Source organism: Tamandua tetradactyla, chromosome 3 (assembly GCF_023851605.1).
Source record: "Tamandua tetradactyla isolate mTamTet1 chromosome 3, mTamTet1.pri, whole genome shotgun sequence".
NCBI classification, from domain to species: domain Eukaryota; kingdom Metazoa; phylum Chordata; class Mammalia; order Pilosa; family Myrmecophagidae; genus Tamandua; species Tamandua tetradactyla.
The window spans coordinates 71,305,580-71,314,335 of NC_135329.1; the positions used below are offsets into that span (position 1 = coordinate 71,305,580).

Here is an 8,756-nt window from a genome sequence, read left to right on the forward strand (position 1 = left end):
GGAAATTGAGGCTTAGGCTGGTGAAGATTTTCCAAGTCACGCAGTCAACAAGAGTGAGAACTCAAAGCTTCTTCTGTATTCCAGGGTCACCTACTCCGCTCTGTAACCTAAGCTGCAGGATGGGAGCTGTTGACACTGCTATAGTACAGTGTGATTTGGAAAAACCGAAAAGACATCCATTTAAATAGCAGGGACCATCTAATTACCTTACCTTACATTTATTGGATAAGAAATGTCCAATGTTTTGAAACAGGAACTTTTAAGTTACAGAAGATGGGACACAGGCAGCCATGATTTCCTTGAATCTGCTCACAATCAAATGGCAAGTCCTGAACCAGGCCTGGCTGACACTGCCTGCCCCCTGGGCTTCAGAGGCTGCCTGACCCACGTCTGTATGGAAACTCCACCCTTCCTAACCATTGCTGGGGGGTGGGGAGTATCACATAGAGAGTGTTGCATAAAAAGTTAAGTTCCATCAATTATTTGTAACTTTCAATTTTTTAAAGATTATAGCCCGGGAATTTGTAGTTTTAGTACAAAGGACCCCTGCAGGCATAATTCCAATGGGATAGTTACTTTCTAAAAGGGAAATAAGCCCTTCTGGGTGGGGCTCTTTCACACATGTGTGAGAGGCAAGGGGCTGCCTCTGCCCTGCCCTGGTCCACCTCAACTGCACGGTCCAGCCAGTGCCCTGGGAACCCTACCTGGTGCTCAACCTGGTGGCCTCGGTCACTCTGATGTCCCCACACTATTCCAACTAGGACTCTGGCTCAACTTCATGGGTGCCCCCCTGTGTTAGTTAGATTCAGTTGTCAACTTGGCCAGGTGAGCATACCTAATCTTGTTGCTGAGGACATAAGCCAACAGTAAGTGAACCTCATCTGGTGCCAATTACATCTGCAGTCGGCTAGGAGGCGTGTCTGCTGCAATGAGTGACATTGAAGAGAGAGGATGAGACACTGAAGGGCGAGGATGAGTCTCCCCTCTCATTGCAGTGGAACAGTTGTGCAGCCTCAGGCCTTGGAAAAGGCATAGCACGCTCTTTGGGGGACTGGGAGAGCCTGGCTGCCACCATGTGGAGGGGTTGAGCATGTGCCCCAAAAATGGCAGAGAGTCCAGGGGTGGCCCTGATGCCTGGAGAGAGTGGAGCCCAGAGGTGGTCTCCTCGATGTTCCTGGAGGTTGATTTGGAAAGAGGCGGGCCACTGCATAGGCCCTGGGAAAGGGTGGGATTGCCACTTTCTACAGCCGAAGGATAAAATGACTTTCAGACTTTGAAATCCAATGGTGTTTGCCTGCAGGTTTTCCTTCCAGTTTCTCCCTATGGATCCGGTGTTTATCCTCCTTTGCATATTGGCATCAGATAACTTGTTTTGAGATTCACAGGCCCACAGCAAGAAGAGAAGTTTATGCACCTGTTTAAGGTGATGCTTGAAGTTGCCAAGTTGACAAGGGGTGGACATGTGTTAGTTAGATTCAGTTGTCAACTTGGCCAGGTGAGCATACCTAATCTTGTTGCTGCGGTCATAAGCCAACAGTACGTGAACCTCATCTGTTGCCAATTACATCTGCAGTTGGCTAGGAGGCGTGTCTGCTGCAATGAGTGACATCTGACTTAATTGGCTGGTGCTTAAATGAGAGAGCCCAATGGAGCACAGCCTAAGCAGCTCAGCATTCCTCATCTCAGCACTTGCAGCTCAGCCCAGGCCTTTGGAGATGCAGAAAGAAGTCACCTGGGGGAAAGCTGATGGAACCCAGGGGCCTGGAGAGAAGACCAGCAGAGACCATCCTGTGCCTTCCACATAAGAAAGAACCTCAGTGGAAAGTTAGCTGCCCTTCCTCTGAAGAACCAACAAAATAAATCCCCTTTTATTAAAAGCCAATCCGACTCTGGTGTGTTGCATTCTGGCAGCCAGCAAACTAGAACACCCACCCATGTCACTGCCTTGGTCTGCCCCATTCCTGGGCCCTCCCTCCCTAGTTCATATGGTACACTGGCTCCCTGCCCTCACCCACCTGTTGCCCTGATGTCAGGGCCTATACATCCTATGTGTCCTCCTGGGCACAGTCTCTAGGACACCTGTCCTGCTTTGATGCAGTCTTTAGGACACACATCTTCCTGATCAGTCTCAAGGACACACAATCTTCTGGACACAGTCTTTTGGCCATGTGTCCTGCCTAGACTCTAGGACAAACATCCTGCCTGGGCATAGTCTCTAGGACAGATGTCCTCCTGGACACAGTCTCTAGGACATACATCATCCTGGACACTATCTCTATGACATACTACACGCTTAACCCAGACTCTAGGATATCTGCCCTCTGGGATATAGACTGTAGGACAAGTGTCCTCCCTGGTCATAATCTCTAGGACACACGGCTTCCTGGACACAGCCTCTAGGACACATTTCCTGACTGGATATGATCTTCAGAACACATGTCCTGCCTGAATACAGGCTCTAGGACAAGCGTCCTCCCTCACTGGCCTCTAGGACACACCACCTCCTGGAGACATGTGAGCCTGGACAGAGTCTCAAGGAAATATGCCCTCCAAGATACAGTCTCTAGGACACATGTCCTATTGGACGCACTCTGTAGGACACATATTCTTCTACAGAGTCTCTAGGAAATACACTCCCAAGGACACGGTCTCTTGGATATATGTCCTGCCTGGACACAGCTCGAGGACACAAATCCTAACTGGACACAGTCACGATGACACACACTGTCTTTAGGAAACAAGTCCACCCTGGAAACATTCTCTAGGACACAGGTCTGGCCTGGAGACAATCTCTAGGACATATGCCCCCTGGACTCAGTGTCTTGTATGCACATCCACCTGGACGCAGATTCTAGGACACATTTCCTTCTGGACACAGTCTATAGGAAATGTACCCTCGAGGACACAGTCTCTACTATACATGCCCTGGATGCACACAGCTCTAGGACACATACCCTCACGGGACACAGTTCCTAGGACACACATCCTGCCTGGATGCAGTCTCTAGGACACACATCCTGCAGGATAGAGTCTCTAGGACACAAGTCTTCCTGCTATTTTCTAGGACACATGTCCTGCCTGCTCACTGCCTCTAGGACACATGTGCTCCTGGACAGGGTCTCTCAGACAAATGCCCTCGTGGACACAGTCTCTAGGACACACGTCCCCCTGAATGCGCACACAAGGACACACGTGCTCCCGCAGAGTCTCTCAGACAAATGCCCTCGTGGACACAGTCTCTAGGACACACGTCCCCCTGAATGCGCACACCAGGACACACGTGCTCCCGCAGAGTCTCTCAGACAAATGCCCTCGTGGACACAGTCTCTAGGACACATGTCCCCCTGAATGTGCACACCAGGACACACGTGCTTCTGGACAGAGTCTCCAGGAAATTCACTCTCAAGGACACAGTCTCTAGGATACACCTCCTGCCTGGGCACAGTCTCTAGGTCACACTTTGAACTGGACACCGACTCCAGGACATACAGCCTCCTGCCCACACACTTTAGAACAATGCCTTTCTGGACACAGTCCCTGGGAAATAGGCCCTCCAGGACACAGTTTCTAGGATAAATATGTGGTCAGGACACAGTTGTAGAACACACTCCCTCCTGGACACAGTCTCTATTATTTTGCCTGGACAAGGTCTCCAGGACAAACAGCTGGCTAGCGAAATCTCCAGGACACATGTCCTGCTGGGACACAGTCTCTAGGTCACAGGTCCAGCTGGACACAGAACCAGGACACATGTCCTCCTGGACCCACTCTCTAGGACACACATCCTCCTGGCAACAGCCTCTAGGACACATGTCCTGCCTGGACACACACTCTAGGACACGCATCCTGCTGGATACAGAATCTAGGTCACACATCCTCCTGGACAGACTCTCTAGGAAATACACACTCTAGGATACATCCATTTACTGTCCCCAGCCCTGTGCCCCTTGAAGTATATTCTCCCTACTGAAAAGATGAAGAAAGCAAGGCACAGAGAGATGCAGTATCTTGTCAAGGCCACACACCTTTCAAGTGGCAAGCAAAGCCTGGAATCCCAGTCATGCAGTCTGATGCCAGCACCCTTTCATCCATCAGTCACATGCCTTTCCCTGAGTCATGTGCCTGTGAACAAGGCCAGCACTTCTTATGTTCTTATCAGTTTCATTTCTATGAACTTCATGTTTCCAAAGAGACAAGACAGCTATCCCACAAAGATGTGGTAATTAATATTTAAACCTCTGAGTTTCTCCTAAACTAAGTCCAAGGAAATACAAGTCTTTATAACACAAAATGCACAACTTATTCATCTCCTTGCAGATTCCAGGATACAAGTAACATGAGCCAAAAAGAGCTCTAAATGCTGACCCAGAACTTACTGTGAATAGACATGTCACTCAACAACGTTACCATATTCAAGGGAGAGCACTCCTAGCTGTAACTGAATATTTCATGGTGGGGTGCTGTGCATAGTGAAATAAAGGGGGAAAATCATCTTATCACAGAGTACTCTAGCTATACAATTCCTTAAGTTATTACTTTTCTCCTTCACTACAAACATCCGCTTCCTATTGTGGACAATCACTGAGGCAGCTCCAATTAATTATATTCTTTCATGAAAGGTAGCAGCACCCATGAGCTGCCCCCAAACCCCTAATGCACAGGGTGTTCTCAGACCTTACATTCCCAATTTGAATGTTTCCCTCCAAGTCTGGCAACCCATCTTGCCTGGCCACCCTGGGAGGCAGCTGCAGATCAAGACTGTGCCTTCTCACTGCTCACTTGCAAACAGCTCCCTCCCCCCAGTGCTCCAAGCCCAGAGAGGAAGTAAACCCAAACCCTGCCTGAGTGTGCACATCTCCCCACACTTCACACCCAAACACAAGATCAAGTCTTTGGTTTCTGAGACCAGCTCAGCTCCTTCAGCCTGAGCAGAAGTGCTGAACATGATGGGGCCATTGGAATGGACTCCCTAATACACTGGTTGCTACCAGTAAAGAGATAGTGGGAGAAATGCACCTGCTTTTTTTTTCCCCAGCAGACAGATGCACTCTAGTTCCTCTGTGACAAGGAAAGAGGAAGCCATGGATTAGGGGGCCATCCTACCTGAAGATGTCTTCAGTCTACTCTGGTTCAGTTTAGACCAGCCTTGGTCCCTGCAAGACTTTGGTCCTCAGATCTCCTAAGGTGAGACTGGTCCATTTCCAGCAAGTCAGAATGTAGTCACTGAAATGTTCTACAAACAAAGGGCTGTATTTTTACTAAATCCGTTAATAAATCAAAGGTATCTCATTAAAAACTCTACCAACAGGGCTGTGCAGATTGAAAACCCCAGTACAGCCCTTCCAGTGTCTCTCTTTCCTTTTTATCTTCAAATCTAAGCTCCAACTGTTTTTTTATTGGCTGACCCAAGGGATAATTTGAGTGACACACCTTGGTCTCAAAGCAAAAGAGACTGACCACTGTCCTTCACCCACATTTATGCCTCTTTCTTATCTCCTTCTCAGGATGAATCTCGGTGTCCCTCCATAAGCAAGGCTTTTGGTGAATTTTCACCCAGCACCTCCTCCATTCTGGCCCCACCACCTTCCAACACTGCCACACAACCAAATGCCTAGGTAAAGCAAGGGTCATTTCATTTCAAGTTGGTTACCCAGTCAACTGATGAGATAAATGAATAAATACACACGCCTTAGTTATGAATCCTCACTGCAGCTGTTTTCACCAAGGAGGAGACCCAGGCTAATTTGAGGGGAGCCCATGATTTCATCTGTCTGTGCTACACTGTCCCAATTTCACAGAAGGGGGACAGAGGCCCTGGAAGCTCAACATGGTGTAGCCTTAGGTCACTCTGCACAAACACTGAGGTTTGAACTTACTTGGTGCTTCTTGTCCACATCCTCTCACTATGGCATCCCATTCCACAGGAGCTGTAGGGAAAGGAGAAGGTGTTGACTCAGGAAGTTACCTGGATCACATCAGGAGAGAAACATCCTTACCAGGGCTGGCCTTGTTTGTCTGTGCAAACCTGGTTTCCAGTTCTTTCTGGGGTGCTATCCCATGAGAGCTTGTGGATCTCCAAAGGGGTTGCCCAGTGTGCGGGTTTGAAATGATGTATGTACCCTAGGAAACCCCTGTTTTAATTCTAATCCCATTTGGTAAAATCAGCCATTTCTTTTAATCCCTATTCAGTACTGTATGTTTGAAACTTTAATTGGATCATCTCCCTGGAGCTGTGACTCAGTCAGGAGTGGTTGTTAATCTGATTAAGTGGAGATGGGTCTTCACCCATTCCAGGTGGACCCTGATAGGCTAATGGACTCCTATAAAAGGGGAAATATTTTGGAGAAAGTGGGAGATTCCCAGAGAGCAGAGCAGAATGACAAAGCCATGAGAAGCAGAGTCCATCAGCCAGCAACCTTTGGAGATGAAGAAGGAAGATGCCTCCCGGGGAGCTTCATGAAACAGGAAGCCAGGAGAGACAGGTAGCAGATGACACTGTGTTCACCATGTGCCCTTCCAGATGAGAGAAGAACCCTGACCGTGTTTGCCATGTGCCTTTACAGTAGAGAAACCCTAAACATCATTGGCCTTCTTGAACCAAGGTATCTTTCTCTGGATGCCTGAGATTGCACACTTCTATAGACTTGTTTTAATTGGGACATTTTCTTGGTCTTGGAACTGTAAACTTGCAATTCATTATATTCACCTTTTTAAAAGCCATTCCATTTCTGGCATCAGCTAGCAAATTAGAGCACCCAGGAAACAAAAATGGGTTCTTCTATGTGGGCTGGAATGGGGGAAGGGTGGTAGGGTTGGAAGAGTAGGGAGCCAAGTGGTATTACACTCCATGCTTGAGCTCTCCCAAGGTGCACACACATCCCTACTTGCCCTCTCTAGTGAAAAATATCTACTGAAAATCTCATGGTTGAAATGTTCTGGATTCATCAAACGGAGTTGGTAATGCCTAAATTGGGAGCATCATGAAGCACTTTTCTAAATTTATGACTTACCAAGGATAGATCAGGAGCAGAAAAAATATAGATAAATGCAATTATATCCAAATGGACTTGTTAGCAAGCACACCAGCTGCCCCAAATTTTAAGGCCTTTTTCTCTGGCTTCTAGGAAAAAAAAAACTTTAAGAAACACATAAAAGTAATTTCAACACGATTTCTACCGCTTTTCTAAGCTCTGCTTTGGCAGAGTTTCTGTAACAGATGCCGTGTGCAAGCTTAAAAGTTAGAAAGGAGAAGGAAGAACCCACAGTTTTGGCCACTTCTCTTTACCCCAGGACTGGAGTGCAGATTTAGCAGGACCAAATGGCTAACAGAAGAAAGTCTCTTGCTGAATTTTCACAAGTCTGGTGCTGCAAGGCCTTTTTGTTAAAGATGTCCCTCTCTCTTTTGTTACTATCATCTATCACTACTAAATGCTAACAATTTACATGTTCGTATCTGAGGAAAGATTTTTACTATAAAAATAATATTAAGAATACCAAAAAAAATTAAACATAAAAAACAAACAAAAAAAGAACAGCACTTAATTTTCACTATTCAGTGCTCTGTCCCCACCCTTACCCCAGGTACACACAGAATTTCCTTAAAGCAGGTTAAGGATTAAGGATTAAGGCAGGTTAACTAATTATTCTACAATTATAGCAAAAAAAAAAAAAAAAAAAAAAATCCACAGCATTACCTTTTGCAGGTAGCTGGTTCTGGTTTCCGACGTGCTTTCCCATCCTACCTCAGGGTCCCAGGCCCCAGCGCCCTGGCCTGCGAAGCGCTGTGGATCGGCCCTCGGTCAAGGCCCCCGGGAAGGGCAGAAGCCGGGCGCCGCCCGCGGGCCGCGGGAACATGGCGGAGACCCGCGGGGCCTGGCTGCGGCGTGAAAGAGGCCAGGCCAGTTGCACTGGCGGCGGTGCTGGCGGCCCCTTGTCCGGGAACGGCGACGGAGCTGGCGGCCCCTTCCCCGGGAGCGGCGGCGGGTGCTGGTGACACCCTACTCGGGAGCGGCGGCGGGTGCAGGCGGACCTTTGTCCGGGAGCGGCGGCGGGTGCAGGCGGCCCCTTCCCCGGGAGCGGCGGCGGGTGCTGGCGGCCCCTTGCCCGGGAGCGGCGGCGGGTGCTGGCGGCCCCTTGCCCGGGAGCGGCGGCGGTGCTGGCGGCCCCTTGTCCGGGAGCGGCGGCGGGTGCTGGCGGCCCCTTGCCCGGGAGCGGCGGCGATGCAGGTGGCCCCCTGCCCGGGAGCGGCGGCAATGCAGGTGGCCCCTTGCCCGGGAGCGGCGGCGGTGCTGGCGGCCCCTTGCCCGGGAGCGGCGGCGAGTGCAGGCGGCCCCTTGCCCGGGAGCGGCGGCGATGCAGGCGGCCCCTTGCCCGGGAGCGGCGGCGATGCAGGCGGCCCCTTGCCCGGGAGCGGCGGCGGTGATGGCGGCCCCTTGTCCGGGAGCGGGGGCGATGCAGGCGGCCCCCTGCCCGGGAGCGGCGGCGGTGCTGGCACCCCCTGGCGAGGAGGAGCGGCGGCTCCCCGGCAGGCCCTGCAGCGCGTGCTGCCGGTTCCCTGGATTGGGGAGCCTCGGCGGTTGCTGGCGGAACCTGGCGGTTGGGCGCTGCAGCACGTGCGGGCGGCTCCCAGGCTAGATGGGGCGGCGGCGGCGGCGGTACTGGCGGCTCCCTGGCGGGCGGGAGGGCAGTGGGCCCTGGGTAGCTGCAGCCACTCTGCCTTCCCCAGCAACACCAGCCCAGCGTCCTGGTCCGGTCCA

At 50.7% G+C, this 8,756-nt stretch overlaps 1 long non-coding RNA gene across 1 annotated transcript; it reads right to left on the bottom strand.

Annotated features, from left to right (window-relative positions):
- Positions 1-1,874: 1,874 nt before the first annotated feature.
- On the bottom strand, positions 1,875-8,024 carry LOC143677381 (uncharacterized). The gene is made up of 3 exons (XR_013172553.1): positions 7,695-8,024; positions 5,877-5,927; positions 1,875-5,233 (listed from the first exon to the last, which is right to left on the bottom strand). It is a non-coding gene; the product is annotated as an uncharacterized LOC143677381 (long non-coding RNA).
- Positions 8,025-8,756: the final 732 nt, after the last annotated feature.